Source organism: Podarcis vaucheri (assembly GCF_965113315.1).
Source record: "Podarcis vaucheri genome assembly, chromosome: 7".
Classification (NCBI taxonomy): domain Eukaryota; kingdom Metazoa; phylum Chordata; class Lepidosauria; order Squamata; family Lacertidae; genus Podarcis; species Podarcis vaucheri.
Window position 1 is genome coordinate 26,310,295 of NC_138765.1, and position 18,775 is coordinate 26,329,069.

The window sequence follows — 18,775 nt, forward strand, 5'->3', positions numbered from 1 at the left end:
ACCTGTTTGAATTCCTCTTTGGTGGTTTCCCCCCTTTTCCATTTTTTGTACACATCCTTTTTTAATCTTAACTCAGTTAAAAGTTCTTTAGATAGCCACCCTGGCTTCTTTAGGCACCTTCCATGTTTCCGTCTCATTGGTATTGCCTGAAGTTGTGCTTTTACTATCTCCCTCTTAACAAACTCCCAGCCATCATGAACTCCCTTTCCTTTTAGTATTACTGTCCATGGGATCTCACCCAGCACTTCCCTAAGTTTGATGAAGTCGGCTTTCTTAAAGTCAAGATGTTCACTAAGCTTTTGGACACCTTTAGATATTGGCAAACTTTCCATGGTGGTTTCTGACTAGGCAGAAACCAGATCCCTTTCGGGTTCCCTTGGCAAGTCCTGCATCATACAAGGCCAACCCCTAGCAACGCAGAACAGAACAGGGGCAGCCACCCAGAAGTCCCTGCTCCATGTTACACTGCCCTCGTATGATGCAGGCCTTGCCAAGGGGAACCCAAAAGGGATCTGGTTTCTGCCTAGTCAGAAACCACCATGGAAAACTTGTTGACAATAAAGAGGTGTCTGGATGCCTAGTGAACATACAACACACCCCGCAAAAAAACCCCCACTTTAATATGAATGAGGAACTACTGGCAACCAAGTCCAATTTCCAATAATAATGGATTCCAAACCAAATGTTGACCGTGGAAAACCCACTGAGTATTAATGAGTGTAATTAAAATTATAATAAAACATCAGACGTTTAAAACTTCCCTAAACAGGGCTGCTTTCAGTACCTTCTAAAAGTCAGGTAGTTGCTTGTTTCCACAGGGCGGGTGCCACTACCAAGAAGGCCCTCAGCCTTGTTCCCTATAACTTCGTTTCTTGCAGTGAGGGAACCACCAGGAGGCCCTCGGAGCTGGACCTCAGTGTCCGGGCTCAATGATGGGGGTGGAGATGCTCCTTCACGCATACTGGGCGGAGGCCGTTTAGGGCTTTCAAGGTCAGCACCAACACATATATTTTTTTAAATGATTTTTTTATTAGTTTCCAATTTTATACATCTTATCTCTCACACATATATTCAATAACAAGGTTCTCTGAACCTTCCGACTTCCCTCCCTCCCATGGGTTCTTAAATTTTAAAAATTAATTTTTTGCATCTTACACTTTTCCCAACTATTATGTACTCCTAATTTATCACAATCAATTTCACATTACAAATGTCATTATAATGCTGCCAATGATTTTAACTGTTTAAATTGTGTTTTTTTTTAAAAAAACTACAAATTTACCGTATTTTTCGCCCTATAGGACGCACTTTTTCTCCTCCAAAAATGAAGGGGAAATCTGGGCGCGTCCAATGGGGCGAATGCAGGCTTTCCCTGAAGCCTGGAGAGCGAGAGGGGTCGGTGCGCACCGACCCCTCTCGCTCTCCAGGCTTCAGGAAGCTATCCGCAAGCCTTGCAAGCCCGGCGGGAGGTCCCGCTGGCTCGCAAAGCTTGTGGGCAGCAGCCTGCAGCCCACAACCTCGGGGGATAGTGGGGAGGTGGAGCACCGCCACCACGCTATTCACCGACCTGATCTGGAGGCTGGCGGGGGGGGGGAGGGAGAAGCAAGCTTGCTTCTCCCCATCGCCAGCCCCATAAGCTCGGGGGATAGCGGGGAGGCGTAGCGCCGTCACCCCGCTATTCCCCGACCTGATCTGAAGGCTGGCGGGCGGGGGGGGGAGAAGCAAGCTAACTTCTCTCCCCCCCCCGCCAGCCCCACAAGCTCGGGGGGTAGTGGGGAGGCGGAGCGCCGTCACCCCGCTATTCCCCGACCTGATCTGGAGGCTGCCGGGGGGGAGAAGCAAGCTTGCTTCTCCCTATCGCCAGCCCCATAAGCTCAGGGGACAGTGGGGCAAGCTGCTGCCCCACGGAGGCTAGGGAGGCTGTCCCTGAAGGCAGAAGAGGGAGACGGAGCGCTCCGTCTCCCTCTTCTAGCTTGGGGATGGCTGCGCAAACCTGGGGGGGAAATAATTTTTTTTTCCTTGATTTCCCCGCCAAAAAGCTAGGTGCGTCCTATGGGCTGGTGCGTCCTATAGGGCGAAAAATACGGTGCTCCACACTCTACAAGTACAAAGGAACAAAGGAAGTGGATTAGACAGAAAATGGGTTTGGCCTCCCTCAAACTCGCTGGTACTTAGAAAGGCAAAGACAAGAGCAGAGAGTGGAGTGGAGTGATGTGAGGTAGAAGCTGGAAGTGGAAGGGGCAGGCTGGGAAGCCAAAGAGACAGAGCGATGCTTGATTTCTGTTTGAAGATTGCAACTATGGGAGAAGCAAGGTCTCTTGGAGTGCTAATGCTGTGAACTCCTCCATTGTAGGCTTAGGTGGTATATATTTGTAAATAAACCATAAATCCTAAAGACACCTCAGCCTTTGCTGGGCCCAGTGGTTTTTTTCTATATATTTTTTTGGGTACTCTCATTTACCTACTCATATTGAAATGCTGCCCCGCAATGAGGCCATTCTTAGCTTCACAAAATGCGTCCCCTGTGCCTCATTCTGTTTTTTTTTTATAATAATTTTTATTGCATTTTTTCCAAATTACAGAAAGAACAAAAGAATGAACAGAATAGAAAAAAAAGGAAAAAAAGAACAGAAAATCACGACCATTTCAGGAACTTATTTCAAATTTCCATTGGACTTCCCCACATCTCCCGCATAATGCATTCTTGATAATAAAGTTATCAGCAAATTCTACCCTTATTTCATGTGTTTCTTTATATTTTCAGTTGCAATTTAAGTTTAAATCTCTTATTCTCCATTTACTCTAAAAATATAACATAATATCATTTTTACCCATTTAAACTTTGATTCTTTCATAAATGTTGTCCAATTTCATAGATAATTAAATTTCGTTGCTGGGGCTAACGTTCCAAATCATACGGCATCTTATGATTCATACAACTTATAATACTTTTGCAGATAGTCTTTAAATTTTTTCCAGTCCTCCTCCATTGCCTCTTCTCCCAGGTCTCGGATCCTTGCAGTCATCTCAGCTAGTTCCATGTAGTTCATCAATTGCGTCTGCCAATCTTCCAGTGTGGGCAAATCTTGGGTCTTCCAATGCTTGGCGATAAGAATTCTTGCTGCTGTTGTAGCATACATAAAAAAAGTTCTATCCTTTTTTAACACCTTCTGGCCGACAATGCCCAGAAGGAAGGCCTCTGGTTTCTTGGGAAAGGTGTACTTAAACACCTTTTTTAACTCGTTATAGATCGTTTCCCATAAGGCCTTCAATCTTGGACAAGTCCACCAGAGGTGAAAGAATGTCCCCTCAGCTTCCTTACATTTCCAACATTTATTATCGGACAAATGGTATATCTTAGCCAGTTTGACCGGGGTCATGTACCACCTGTATACCATTTTCATAATATTTTCTTTCAGAGCATTACATGCAGTAAATTTCATACCGGTGGTCCATAACCTCTCCCAATCTTCAGACATAATATTATAACCAATGTCCTGAGCCCATTTTATCATTGCTGATTTAACTATCTCATCCTGGGTGTTCCATTTAAGCAGCAAGTTGTACATTCTCGATAATAACTTGGTCTTTGGTTCTAACAACTCTGTCTCAAGTCTCGATTTTTCCACCTGGAATCCTGTTTTTTTATCTAGCTTAAAAACCTCATTAATTTGGGCATAATGTAGCCAATTTTGCACCTTATCCTTTAATTTTTCAAAGCTCTGCAACCTCCAATTACCTCCAATGTTTTCTATTATTTCCCAATATTTCGGCCAGTATGCCTCCATATTGGGTGTTTTCCGAGCTTTGGCCTCTATTGGTGAAATCCACCTCGGAGTTTTGCTTTCCAATAAGTCTTTATATTTTTTCCAGACCATATATATTGCTTTTCTGACAATATGGTTTTTAAACATTCCATGTGTTTTCCCCTTGTCATACCACAAATACGCATGCCAACCTAACGAATTATTGAAGCCTTCCAGATCTAGGACATCAGTGTTTTCCAATAAAATCCAATCTTTCATCCAGCAGAAGGCCGCAGCTTCATAATATAACCTTAAGTCTGGCAGGGCAAACCCCCCTCTCTCCTTTGCATCAGTTAGTATTTTAAACTTTATTCGGGGCTTTTTGCCCTGCCAGACAAACCTAGAAATATCCTTCTGCCACTTTCCAAAACATTCCACTCTGTCCACAACCTGCAAGGCTTGAAACAAAAACAACATCTTTGGCAAAACGTTCATTTTTATAGCTGCAATTCGGCCTAACAAGGATAGTTTCAATCTTGACCAAATTTCTAGATCTTTTTTAACTTCTGACCAACATTTCTCATAATTATCTTTAAATAGATTCAAATTCTTAGAAGACAAATTGACCCCCAGGTATTTCACTTTTTTAACAATGTTTAGTTCTGTTTCCTTCTGAAACCCCTCTGTTTCAGTAACTGTCAAGTTTTTCCCTAACACCTTAGTTTTTTGTTTGTTCAACTTAAAACCCGCCACCCGACCAAATTTCTGAATCAATTCCAAAACTCTTTTTGTACTAGGTTCTGGCTCCTGTAATGTTAAAACCAAGTCATCTGCAAATGCTTTCAGTTTATATTGTTTCACTCCGACCCGTATTCCTTGTACCTGCCGATCCTCCCTTATCATATTCAGCAAAACCTCCAGGACTGAAATAAACAATAAAGGGGATAGGGGGCACCCCTGGCGTGTTCCTTTTTCAATATGAAGTTCTTCTGTCACCACATTGTTCACTATCAACTTAGCTTTTTGTTCAGAATAGATTGCCTCTATTCCATTCTCAAACCCCCTTCCCACTCCCATCCCTTCCAAGTTTTTCTTCATAAATTTCCAAGAAATGTTGTCAAAGGCCTTCTCCGCGTCAATAAAAATTAACACTGCTTTGGTGTTAATATTTGTTTGTAAAAGTTCCAGAATATCGATAATGTTCCTGGTGTTATCAAACAAATGTCTACCTGGGAGAAAGCCTGCTTGGTCCTTATGGATTACTTCATTTAATACTTTTTTAAATCTATTAGCCAAAATATCCGCAAATATTTTGTAATCCACATTTAGGAGTGAGATGGGACGGTAGTTCTTAAGTTGAGTCTTTTCAGTTTCCACTTTAGGTATCAGTGTGATGAATGCTTCTTTCCACGTATCTGGTGCCCTCCCTCCCCCCATAATCTGGTTGCAAACCTCCATTAATGGTTGTATCAAATAGTCTTTTAACATCCTGTAGTACTTGGAGGTGAGTCCATCAGGGCCTGGAGATTTGCCTAGTTGCATATTCTGAATGGCATCCTCGATTTCCTGTTGTGTTATTTTGCAGTTCAAGATTGATCTTTTCTCTTGAGATAGTTTTGGTAGGCCGTTGTCTTTCAAAAATTGTTCTATCTCAGTTGCTTCCTCGGATCCTTGTGTATACAGTTTTTTAAAATATTTCTGGAAACACTTTCTAATTTCTCCCGGTTTCTGAATGTTTTTCCCTTCAACTTCTAAGTTGGTAACATAATTTAATTTTTGTCTCTTTTTCAACTGCCAAGCTAGCAGTTTCCCACATTTATTCGCAGATTCAAAAGATCTTTGTTTCATTTGTTTGATTTTCCATTCCACTTCTTGGTTAATCAATTTCGCATATTGTGACTGGTGAAATTTGATTTCTCTTAAAGTCTCTTTTGATTTTGGATTCAATCTTAATTTTTTCTCTCCATCTCTTATCTTCTCCAATATCTTGTCTTTTTTACCATTCCAAAGTTTTTTCTTGATCGTATTCTGTTGTATCAGGAACCCTCTCATGACAGCTTTGCTTGCGTCCCAGATTATTCTTTTTTCCACTGAGGTATTCAAGTTAATTTCAAAGTAGTCCTTTAAGGCTTTTTGGGCCTTCTTTACAATCTCTTGATCTCTTAACAGGTTGTCATTCATTTTCCATCTGAAGGAGTCGGCAGTAGTAAATCTCATTTCCATTTTCAAAGCGTTATGGTCGGAGCAAGTCTTTGGGCAGATTTCTATTTTTGTAGTCTTAGGTGCCAGCCCTCTAGTTGCCCAGATTTGGTCGATTCTTGTCCATGACAGGTGGGCCTCAGAAAAGAAAGTTCCTTCTTTACCTAGGGGGTTTCTCGTCCTCCATAAATCAATTAGGTCCATATTGTCAGTTAGTTCAAAGAAAGTTTTTGGTAGTCTTCCATCTTTGGTCAGATTCTGATTCTGTGACTTATCCATAAAAGTAGAGACGACCCCATTCATATCTCCCATCATAATGATGTTGGAATAGTCCAGATAGTCCAGTAGTGTCTCATGCAGCTTCTTATAAAATTCTGATTTCCCCTCATTTGGTGCATAAATTCCTAATATCAAAACTTTCTCTCCTTGAGTCGATATTTCAATAGCCAGGATTCTTCCTTGTTCGTCTTTGAACAAAAATTTTGGTGATAAATTCTCCTTGGCGTAGATCACCACGCCTCTCTTCTTAACTCTATCTGATGAGATGAATTCTTGGCCTAATCTTTTATTTATTAACACCTTCCTGTGTAACCTGGTCACATGGGTTTCTTGCAAACAAATTATGTCCAAATTTTCTTTCTTTAGAATATGGAAGATCCTTTTGCGTTTTTCCGGGGAATTCGCGCCATTAATGTTCCAACTATACAGCTGCAGAGACATCCTGTATCAATCTGTTGTTACTCTTATTGGGCGTCTTCTTTTTTGTCCAGATCCGAGGGTGGTAACTCTTTTCCAGACTCTGGTGGTGGCCAAATAGCTGCCACTCCTTTCTGCAAGTCTTCTCCGTGGTCGTGTAAGAACTTCTGGCTGTCCTCTTTCGTTTTGATTTTTATCTTCTTTCCTTTGTATTTGAATGAGAGGCCTTGTGGGAACTCCCACCTGTATGGTATTCCGTTACCTCTCAAAAGTCCAACTAGGTCAGTGTAGTTAGATCTGAGATCCAGTAATTGTTTAGGAATATCCTTGTAGATTTGTGCTCTTCTGTCCTGGATCTCAAGTGCTTTGTTAAAATGTAGGTCAAGTAGCTTGTCTCTCTCCTGCTTAGTCCTTAAGATAATCAAACAGTCTCTAGGCCTGTCCCTCCCAGCAGCCCTTCCCAATCTGAATGCAGTTGTTATTTTAAAGTCTGTATCTTCGTTTATACCCCAGAATTTAGAAAATTCTGCTGTTAAGAAGCCAATCAAGTCCTCTTTCTCAATCTCTGGGATAGAGCGTAATCTCAAATTATTTTCCCTGTTTCGCAGTTCCACCAAAGACAGGTAGGCCTGCTGGTCAGTAATATGTTTATGGAGCGGCCTTACCTCTCCTTTCAGTTCCTCCACTTCTTTAGTTGCTGCTTCTGCTTTTTCATTCGCAGCCTCAGCCAATTTTCGATTTTCAGATACAGCGTCCTTTAGATTTCCAATATCTTGTGAATGCTTAGCCACCTGTTCAGAGAGTTTGGTAATTGAAGATGTGGCTAAGTCAATTTTTGCAGTTTGATCATCCACTTTTTTATTCAAAATTGCAAATTGTTGTAACATTTCCTCTAAGAGAATGTTAGATCCCCCAGCTGCCATATCTTCACTTGTTAACTGTTCAGCTTCTTCAGCTGGGGTTGTTGGTGATGGTACAGCCTGTAGAACAGCAGGGACTGAAGATCTGCGAGCCTGGGAAACCAAAGTTGTTTGTACCAATTTGCCTTTCCCTGCTTTCGACGCAGCTCTTGTTTTTACTCGGTCGCTCATTCCACACCTGTCTTTGGATTCAAGGTCAAACTGTCAAAGTTCCATGGGAAAGACAGGCCTCAGAGTGAATAACCAGACCACAGAGAGACAAAACAAAGTTGGTTCTCAGGAAATTGTAAATCCCAAACTCCACTAGAGGGAGTATTGTTCAGTTCATGAAAGAAGAAACAAAGTTTCAGTCGCCATTAAAGTTCCTGCAGTTAAATAAATTAACCATAGTCTTTAGAGAAGACCTTTTCCCTCTGGCAGAGCCCTCTCAATATTGCCACAATAGTTTCTTAAAAGGTGCAAAATACAGTTGCTTAATTGTATCCACCAGTAATGCCTCTAAGTATCCGTTTCAGCTTTGTAAGTGTATCCGCAAAACAACCTTTTGCCCGCTGCAAGTCCGGGACTAGGGGTTTTCAAGTCTTTAAAGTTTTTAAAGGTCCAGCAGAGGAGAAAATCCCCAAACAGAGTAAACACAATAGCAAGAAAATAAAGGTGACTTGCCTTTCCCTTCAGTTTCCGACTTCTCCAGACGTATGCTGTCTCTCATTTGAAAACCCTTTTGTACTGCTTCCAGCTTGTCAGTTCCTTTGCCTTTGATCACTAAGCACCACCGGGAGACGGACTTCCTTTTTCTCGTCTCCCGCTTTCAGCCAAATTCATAAATTTGTAATCCAATCTCAAATGAATCTTACTCACGAATAGTTGATTTGTAATCCAATGTAAAGGAAGAAAGGTCGGCGCTCATCCGTAACAGCCGCGCGGCTTCACTCCCGCAGAAAGAGCGATGAATCCACAGCACCGCTTCCCCTCCGCGCTTCCGGAGCCCCTTACGGGGTCCCTTCTTCGTTTTGGGGGTCGCTCTGGGTGCCCGCCGGATCCCACGGCCACGAGCTCACTCTGCTCGTGGTTTAACTTAATGGGTCGTCGCTTTGCCGTAGCGAACAACCCTTTTCTGCGGAGCCCCTCTTCGCTGCGCAAAGAGGACCGCCATTACTCGTTTCGCGCCGCCTCCGGAAGTCCCCTGTGCCTCATTCTGAAGGAAACATGAAGCCTGGACAAGTGCCTGGATGCTCCTGCACAGTTTATTTAGGAATCCCTGCTCTCCATGCATGCAAGCTTTTACACATCCTCATCCAAATGCCACCTCGTATCCACCACACCCCATATCCACATCTACCATTTCCACAGCTCTTTGTTTTTTAACTTGCTAGATTTTCCACAGAAACTAAAAGGGAAAATAATATAGGATGGCATTCTGAAGAGGGCATTGTGTGGCTGCTGTTCAAAAATTGCATGCATAACCAGCCTTGAATCCATGGTAGACTGCTGTCCTCAGAAACCTTTGCAGGGATACATTGTGCAGTTCTTATTTTGAAGAGAATAAAAACTGCTCTGGTGGTTCCCATTCATTTGAATGAGGCATGTGCAGGACAGCTTTCCAACTCAGTGGTAGGAAGACTGTGGTCCCCCAGGTGTTGCTGGACTACAACTCCCATCAGCCCTTGGCCATGCTGGTTGGGGCTGATGGGAGCCCAACAGTATATGGATGGTCAGAAGCGACCCACCCCTGTTCCAACAGCTTGCTGTGCCCCATGTTAATTAATTTCTTTGGATTTTCTGCCACAGGCACCACGAGTGTTGGGTACGGCCCCTGCACACAGTGTGACAGTGCTGCCATAGTTAGGGATCGACACACTTCTTTTGTTTTCAGACCAAGACAGATTAGTGACCCCTCCTTCCATCTCATGTTCCATTGAAAAAACAGCTGGGGAAGTTGCAAATGCAGCCCTGTGGCCATCAGATGCCTGTGGTTAGTTTATGGGTTTTCTAAAGGTAGACCTAGAGAAGCAGTGAAACACAGTGGCTTCATTGGAGGCCTGGCAGGCATTTAAGAACACAGTTTGCTGGAACCTTTATTTCAAGTTTAATATAGCAAATTCTTTTGGAACTGGAGCATATAAAGATACCCACATGGCACCATCCCAGGATCAGAGATGCTCCTACACATCTAAGCCAGCTTTGTTTCATTGCTGGCCACCGCCCTCTGCCTTTCCAACCCTGTTAGGGTATGTGGACCACAAAAGGCTGGTCTTTCTAAGAGAGCTGACTTTTGCTACTGTCGGTACCCTGTCAACAGAGCCCTCACTGGTTGTACAACCTCTGCAAACTCCTTCATTGCCTTGGCATGAAGGTTTGGGTCCTCTGCCAAGTGCCTGAAAAGATTTACGGGTGTTGCACACCGGAGGACCCTGGGCATAGGGATCCGGATAGGCAAGGAGATGTTACCAATAATGAAATGCTGAAGATATATCTCCTGCAGGGCCGTGTGCATATACAAGAGGATGTCCTGAAGTCTTCGTGCAGAGCTCTCAGGGCCCCAGTCCAACGGGGGCTGAAAGAGCAAGAGATGCATCAGGCAAGTCTTGTAGTGATAGTTGGTGAGCACCATGTTCTTCCCCTCTGATGGGCTGGACTCTTTGAAATAGATTATGATCTGGAGACATTTCAGGTGGCAGCTCTTCTCTGGGACTCGCTGGCTCACCCACTCAAAAAAGAGCAGCTCCTGGACAGCAAAGGACTTCTGCCAGACGGTGCCAGTCAAACGATCCATCATGGCAGGTTGGGTGGCCAGGAAGACCAAGGAGTCTCCTTGCTGCACCCCGAGTATGATGTCAACAGAGATCGACTTGCCTGACCAGAATGCCAGTTTCAGTCGACATGTTGAACTAGAAGGCTGAGGCACAAGGTCAAGGTCGTACTTGGGCTGGATACTGGGCCAGGCATTGCCCACCAGGCCTTGGAACCAGTGGATTGTTTTCTCCACATCCAAGTGGAAGCTGGTGCACAAAACGTGGATAAGGAAGATTCCTTGCTTGTCACTGCTCAGTTCTTTCTCTGGATGGTGAAGGAAACACACCACATCCCCCAGGAACCTCTCTCTCTTGCACACACATTCTGTCTCCACCAAGATGTGTCCATGTGTGCTTGGGGCACCCTCAGATTTACTAGTTTCAATGTGGAAAGAGTGCCCCTTGGGTGGTTGTATGGGCACGAGAACGCGGAAAGCTTTGGAAGGCTTCTGTGTGTGCCATCCTTCAAAGGCACTGTCCACCCCGATGCAATTCTCCAGCACAGGGAGGGTGTTCTGGTAGGGAAGGGCTCCGCGACAAGCCTCCAGCAAGTCATTCACAAAGGTCTCCACAAAGTCACACATGTTGGTCAGATCACTGGCTTCCAGGTCAATGTGCTGGTCATAGAAGGTCTCCAGCATTTTTTGCTTGGATTCGTCGTCTTCGGATTCCGTGTCAGTGTCGTCATAGTCTTCTTCACTGGTGGTGGTGCTGGAGCTGTCTGTGCTGGAGTCATAACTGGGTTCCTTCTCTATGGCGTGTCCGCAGCACCCAAACAGGATGAGAATGACCAGCCCTACGTAGTGCCACCCATCCCAGGTTCCATCCTCTGCTGCCGGATTGGTTGTCACCCAATCCTCCCGGCTCTGCCTTGGGTCCCAGTTCCAGTCAAATTCTGTCTGCAGGCGTCCCATTTCTGTTTTCATCAGCTTCTCATGCTCCTGGAGCCGGTCCAGTGTGGCCGAGTCTGTGTGGTCACTGACCATCAGGGGGCGATGAACTAGAGCTAGCACAGCCAGGAAGATTAGGCGGCCCAAGGCCATCTCTAAAGCAGATGTCCCTGGAGAAAAACATGAGAGAGAAAAGCATCCAAACTGTTGACAAGGAAGATTTCTCAGCAAGGCTGCATGAATTCTGCCCTGGAGAAAAGACTGAATCCTGCAATCAGTAGAAATCATATCAATTAAATTGTAAACATAGCTTATTTGCTAAGTGATTACCATTTTGTACATTTCCCCCTCCTGGTATTGGTAACTGTGGGGAGTGGGAAGGAACTGGGGTTGGTGGGGTAGAGCTGGATAGGAAACATCTGGGATGTTTCTGCTCTTCCCACCCTTCAGGTACTTATTACCTGATACCTGCTTGCACAGAGGTGTTAGCCAAAGGGGCTCAGCCAGCAGACCACCACTGAGCCAAGCAGTCCCCCCCCCAAACAATACCAGAACACATGTCAATCAGCTCAGAATGTGGCAATAGGTAGCTTTCCCATTGTCCTTTTTGCCCATGGCAACCAGTGCTTTTTTTCTTAAAAAAAAATGTTTAGGAGTTGTCAGGGAACTGACATCAGAGGCACGGGAGAAGGAGAGGGTCTCTGATTCTGCAGGAGAAGGTCCCAGTGCTAGGGGGAGACTCAGCTGGGAAGAAGGGGAAGGGAATAAGTGTAACACCAGGGATCCAGGAGAGCAACGGGACAGGGAGGTGCAGGGGCTCCAGGACTCTTTGTTGGATGTTAGTGAGGAGAGCCCAGGCACCCCGCTGCCCACGCCCACCCTGCGCAGGAGACTCCCGCGCAGTGAGAGGCAGAGACGATTGGGCGTCAAACAACTCTTATGTTGGCAGCGCTTTAAGAAACGCCCACAGACAGATTCTACGAGTGACTAAGGGCAGCCACGCTGAGATGGGCTGTGCAGTCCGGAGGGTTTAACCAGGCAAACTAATGCTCAAACGGAGCAGGATTACGCACGAGTAACTCCCAACCACTACAGGGGTACTCTCATTTTCCGACTCATATTGAAAAACTGCCGCTCAATGAGGCCAAACTTAGATTCACAAAATGTTTAGGGATATGCGTGCCCTGGCATCCCCCCAGAAAAAAAGCACTGGTGATAGCCATGGTGAAAGTCAGCAAAAGAAGTAAAAGAGCAAGTTAAGGACACAAGAAGAGCCTGGTTCAGTCCAGCATCCCGTTCTCCTAGTGGCCAGTCTGTGAGAAACCTTCACCACAGGACCTGAGCGCAAGAGCACTGTCCCTTCCTGTTTCCAGCAACTGGCACTCCGAAGCATTTCTGCTTCCAGCCATGGAGGCAGAGCAGAGGCATCCTGGCTAGTGGCCCCTGTGACCTTCTCCTCCATGAATTTGTCCAGTCCTCTTTTAAAGCCATCCAACTCAGTGGTGCATCCACTGTAACTGCTATCTCAGAAGGTGCTAGCCATTCCTATCCCTGCTCAGATTTGTCCTTTTCAGTTTATTCTTCTTCCGCCATTATTGTTCTGTGAGGGTCAAGACTCAAGGGCGTTGGTGGCTGGGCCTGAACCCCACCCCCCAGGGTGAGGGTCTCTTGGTGGGGAAGGGTTTAATCTCCCTTGATAACAGATGGGGGAAAGGTGTTTGTGTTATCCCAAGTGAGAGATGTTGGTTTTTTGTCTTTGCAACTGCTGGATTTGGACATGATGATGGGTTGTGGAATGTTTTGAGTGTTTTGCCAAAGTGAGAATTGAGTGGATGGTACTATGTGATGGAAGCAAGGGGAGTGTAATTGTCGGAGGAGTGAGGGTGGCACTTAATTCCTGATTTGTAATATTACATGTGGGGGCGCTTTTTTGTAATAACCATGTGGTCCCCATATATATATATATATATATATATATATATATGCTTTCGTAGATTTTCACGGGTACAGGAATGCAGGTTTTGGTGTCTTCGGGTGTCTTCCCGTGTAAGAGTCGGGGTGTCTGTGCGACGTTTCGACGAGGTCTCACTCGTCATCTTCAGGCTGGTGCTTTCGGCTTCTTGTTACTGGAACAGAGCAGAGTCTGGTGTTTGAGTTCCTATAAATACTGTTGAGGGGTGTGGTGTATAGCCTCCAACGTTCTGGGCAGAGAGGAAGTTCCTAGATTAGTGTGCCTTTTCTTCTTTTGTTCCTTAATTACTTGAGGGATATCTTGGGTGATTTCATGAGTGATATTCTGAATACCACTGGGTGGGTCATTAAGTGTAGATTAGTTGCTAAAGCTTTCGTGTCTTGACCTCTTGAGCTTGTGAAGAGTTTTTCTGAGAAGATGGCTGTGCTGCATTTAGTTGTGCTCTGGCTTGGCTTCGTGTATAGGGGCGAGCTGTGGTTTTGTGCCTTGTGCCAGCCAGATCTGTGTAGGGATTGCAGGGGGGTGCAGCATCCGGAGGTGCCACTATAGTTTGGCTACTGGATGGAGTCTGTAATATGTCTGTGGAGAGGGTCTGGGTTTGGGTCTGGTGTGGTTGATTGGTGACGGCGTTCTGTGTGCCTCTGGTTCTGGTGTCGGTTTTTGTGGGGAGGGCTAATTATTCTCTTGTGGTGATGTTCCATGTGAAAGAAACAGGACACGAAATTAATTTTGCAGATTCCAAATTGCTCTTTAACATGGAACATCACCACAAGAGAATAATCATGGAAGCCATCGAGATAGAGAAACACCCTCACAACATGAACAAGCGTGACGACACGTCCCGCCTGCCAGACATCTGGAAATTAGCCCTCCCCACAAAAACCGACACCAGAACCAGAGGCACACAGAACGCCGTCACCAATCAACCACACCAGACCCAAATCCAGACCCTCTCCACAGACATATTACAGACTCCATCCAGTAGCCAAACTATAGTGGCACCTCCGGATGCTGCACCCCCCTGCAATCCCTACACAGATCTGGCTGGCACAAGGCACAAAACCACAGCTCGCCCCTATACACGAAGCCAAGCCAGAGCACAACTAAATGCAGCACAGCCATCTTCTCAGAAAAACTCTTCACAAGCTCAAGAGGTCAAGACACGAAAGCTTTAGCAACTAATCTACACTTAATGACCCACCCAGTGGTATTCAGAATATCACTCATGAAATCACCCAAGATATCCCTCAAGTAATTAAGGAACAAAAGAAGAAAAGGCACACTAATCTAGGAACTTCCTCTCTGCCCAGAACGTTGGAGGCTATACACCACACCCCTCAACAGTATTTATAGGAACTCAAACACCAGACTCTGCTCTGTTCCAGTAACAAGAAGCCGAAAGCACCAGCCTGAAGATGACGAGTGAGACCTCGTCGAAACGTCGCACAGACACCCCGACTCTTACACGGGAAGACACCCGAAGACACCAAAACCTGCATATATATATATATATATATATATATATATATATATATATATATATATACACACACACACACACACACATATATATATCAGCTGCATTCCGATATATTTTAATTTTGCAAATAATTCACTTTTGTTTTTTAGTTTTTAGAGATTTGCTGCTTAATTGTGTTACTACAAATGTAGGATTTTATCATTAACAGCTGTGTTGAATGTGGGATTTGTCTTTTTTATATAATGTATCTTGGTTCTTGTTGAAGCAAGCTGCTTGTAGTCAACAGTCTAGGGGCTGCGTGCCAGTTGGTAGGTTGGGCAGGAGAGACCGAAAGTGGAAGGAGCAATGGTTGTGGCTCCTATCCCATTTGCACAGCAGACTGCCTTGCAGCTTCACAAACACCAGAGGTTTCTACACATCCGCCCACCCTTGTAGCTTGCCTCCAGCTGCCTGTCACATAGGCCAATCCCACCCCTCTCCATCACTTCCATTCCTACCTCTGGAGGCACAGAGCTCTTAAAGGGGCATCTTAAGCCAGGGCTGCTCCATGCCTCTCCTCCTCTCTGCAGGCACAGCACAACATACTCAAGTCACTCTTGCTCTTTAAAGCCTGGGCCTTCCCCAGCTCTCCCACTGCCTTTGTGCAGCCCTGTTGGCTGTTGCCTGCTGCACTGCTAGCTCACCCCCATTATTACTTGGCTGACTGTGAAGTCACAGCTGCCCCAGCAGTCACAGCTGCCCTTAAAAGGAGAGGGAAGCAGGTCCAGCTTCCCTTGCACTGCCCTGTATGGGTCCCTTGGCCACCAGGACTGCTCCTGCTCACCTCTGGCAAGAAGACAAAGCACCAGGGAGAGTTTAGGCCAGCCTGGTGGCCTTCACCTGTTTTGGACTACAACTCCTATCTGCCCCAGCTGGTATGGCCATCTCTGTGCCATCTCCATAGCTGTCAACGTTCCCCCCCTTTTTTTTAAAGGGAAATTACTTTATTCCGAATAGGATTCCTTGCAAGAAAAAAGGAAAAGTTGACAGCTATGGCCACCTGTGCCTCTGGTGGATAGGCCCAAAGGCATGTACCAAGCTGCAGCAGAGGGACCACAGCTGAAGGGTTGAGAGCTCAGCAGCAGAGCCCAGGCAAGGGTTCCAGGGTCAGTCTCTGGCATCTCCTGCTTAAAAAAGGATCAGGTAAGAGGTGGCACAAAGGCCCTCAGCAGAAGGCCCTGGACTGCTGCTGCCAGTTAGAACAGGGCTGGCATAGGTCTGGATCTTCCCGGACGTTACTGGGATTTCAAGGGCGGAATTGACTTCGGGGGGGGGGGTTCCGAAAGGCAGTGCTTTCTCCTGGATCTTAGGCAAGTCAATTGAAACAACATTGGGCTCAACAATTTTGGTGGTTTCCTTAAAAGAAGCTCAATAATTTTGGGGTGTCCTGGTTTTTACTTTATGAAATATGGCAACCCTAAGTTAGAATAATAGACAATACTGAGCTAGATGTGAAGCTGCCTTATTCCAGACCAGGCTACATTCTAGCTCAGTCAAAGGGTTATGCTTCTCACCTTCAGTGGGAAAGACCTGTCTCCTCTGCCTAAGACCCCAGAGAGCTATTGACAGTCAAGAGGAGACCACCCTTGCTGGCTGGGCTGATGTGAGTGAGGGATGCAATGAGGCAGCAACTTCCATTCTGACCTGTGTTTGGTGTGGTTCCTGTAGTGCTGCAGTTTGGTTTCTGCTAAATACAGGGGCGCCGACTTATAAAAAATATTGGGGGAGCCCGCGAAAGCTCATGAATAATAAATAAGCTCATGAATATGCAGATAAAGTGGCACCGCCTCCTCGTGAGCGAATAGGGGAGAGTGTGCTGCGCCTATTAATCAGCTCTGAAGGAAATTGGGTGGAGCTTTTGCTCGGGAGGGAGGGCAGGAGGCATGCAGCCCGACCCTGTGCATTTTGGGCTGGGGGAGGGGCGGTGGTGGCGCTCTGCTGGAGGGGCACCCGAGATTAGTGGGGGGGCAGAGCCCCCCAAACGAATTTTTGAGGGGGCTCGGGCCCCCTCAGGCCCCATGGAGTCGCGCCTATGCCTCGGGTTACATACGCTTCAGGTTACAGACTCCACTAACCCAGAAATAGCAACTCAGGTAAGAACTTTGCTTCAGGATGAGAACAGAAATCGTGCTCCGGTGGCGCGGTGACAGCAGGAGGCCCCATTAGCTAAAGTGGTGCTTCAGGTTAAGAATAGTTTCAGGTTAAGAACGGACCTCCAGAACAAATTAAGTTCTTAACCTGAGGTACCACTGTATTTTCATCTGAGGAAAGCTGGAGGGTTTGAGGTTGACCGCCTCTTCTTTAAATCATGTGCCTCACTGGTTTCGTGCAATAAGTACACAATGGCTTTGTAGCTCCTTACTGTACTGCAGACAGCTGAATTTGTGCTCAGGGTGTAGTTGGCTCCTCAGCAATAGGATCTAAAAAAACCTCTGGACCATGGATTCCTGCAAAGAAGGAGATCTATGCTTCCCCAAAGTCAAAGCTCGCTAACAGCCATGTCTCTTTCAGCGCAAGTCATCTCTCTCTGAGCTTAGTGGCCTCTCCAGAACCACATTCTTTCTCTATGATATAAGGACCTGGCTGCAATGAAGTGCTGTTTGCTTATATTCCTTACAGACATCCCACATTTGCAGGCTAGATGCCTAAAAAATCTCCAGAATGAAGTGTTACAGATTAGGCAGCTTAGCTGAGGTAGCCTGTTCCACTAAGGGACTGAAAAATGTACTGCAGATGTTGATTGACAGCCCTCTTTGGTTGAGGCAGGAGGGGGGGCACCTGAGGTCTGGAAGCCTTCCACAAATTCTGTGCAGCTTCAAGCTAAACTGCCGGTTCAGAAATATCACACAGTGAACTTGGCCCCTTGGGCACTGGACAGCTTCACAGAAACTTCCAAACCGTAAGAGCTGTGGAACAGACTGCCTCAAAAGGTGGTGGGCAATCCTTGGCTGGAGGTATTTAAGCAGAGGCTGGATAACTACGTATTTGCCAAGGATGCTGTAGTTGCAGGTGGCGCTGTGGTCTAAAACACTGAGCCCCTTCGGCTTGCCATTCAGAAGGTCGGCAGTTTGAATCCCCTTGACGGGGTGAGCTCCTGTTGCTCTGTCCCAGCTTCTGCCAACCTAGCAGTACAAAAGCTCACCAGTGCAAATAGATAAATAGGTACCACTGCGGCGGGAAGGTAAACGGCGTTTCCGTGCGCTCTGGTTTCCACCACGGTATTCCGTTGCACCAGAAGCTGTTTAGTCATGTTGGCCACATGACCTGGAATGCTGTCTGTGGGCAAACGCTAGCACCCTCGGCCTGAAAGCGAGATGAGCTAGACTTAACTGTCCAGGGGTCCTTTACGTTTTACTTTTACCTAATTGCATCCTGCATTGTAGATAATGCATTGAACAGGGGGTTGGACCGGATTAATAATCTGCAGAATATGTGTCTATTCATTTGTTTCAAGGTAATGTCCCATTGCACCAGATATATGGAACAAACTCATACAAAAAAATCTAGATCACTCACTTGCTCTGATTGCTTCCCCAGGGTCAAACAACAGTGTCAATGAAAGAGACCTGCTGCTGCAGCTTGGGGGAGGGAAACAGTTTACCTCCTCTTTCCCTATATTCCATTGTATCACCATTCATCCTTCATTTTTGCTCTTCACTGATATAGGGAAATATTGATAAAGAGAGGCATTCAAAATTCTAGCACGCTCAGTATATTGTGTGTATTCTCCATTTCCAGGAGTTACTGTATTTTTTGCTCTATAAGACTCACTTTTCCCCTCCTAAAAAGTAAGGGTAAATGTGTGTGCGTCTTATGGAGCGAATGCAGGCTGCGCAGCTATATACAGCTTTCTGTAATGTATGTTTATTGATAATACGCAAGCAGAACACGTGGTAGCAAAGAGATGTTGGGGGTAAGATGAGCAGTTAATGTGCAGAACAGCTGGCCACCAGGCATAAAGCAGAAATGGTCAGAGAATATACAAAACACAACTGAGAAATGCACATTCCCATAGTCCTATTGGAGATTATGTACATTGAC

General features: G+C 45.7%; 1 pseudogene across 1 annotated transcript; it reads right to left on the minus strand.

Annotated features, from left to right (window-relative positions):
* Nucleotides 1-9,805: 9,805 nt before the first annotated feature.
* LOC309538261 (inositol 1,4,5-trisphosphate receptor-interacting protein-like 1 pseudogene) lies at nucleotides 9,806-11,528 on the minus strand (annotated as a pseudogene). Its single transcript has one exon. The product of its transcript is annotated as an inositol 1,4,5-trisphosphate receptor-interacting protein-like 1 pseudogene (transcript).
* Nucleotides 11,529-18,775: the final 7,247 nt, after the last annotated feature.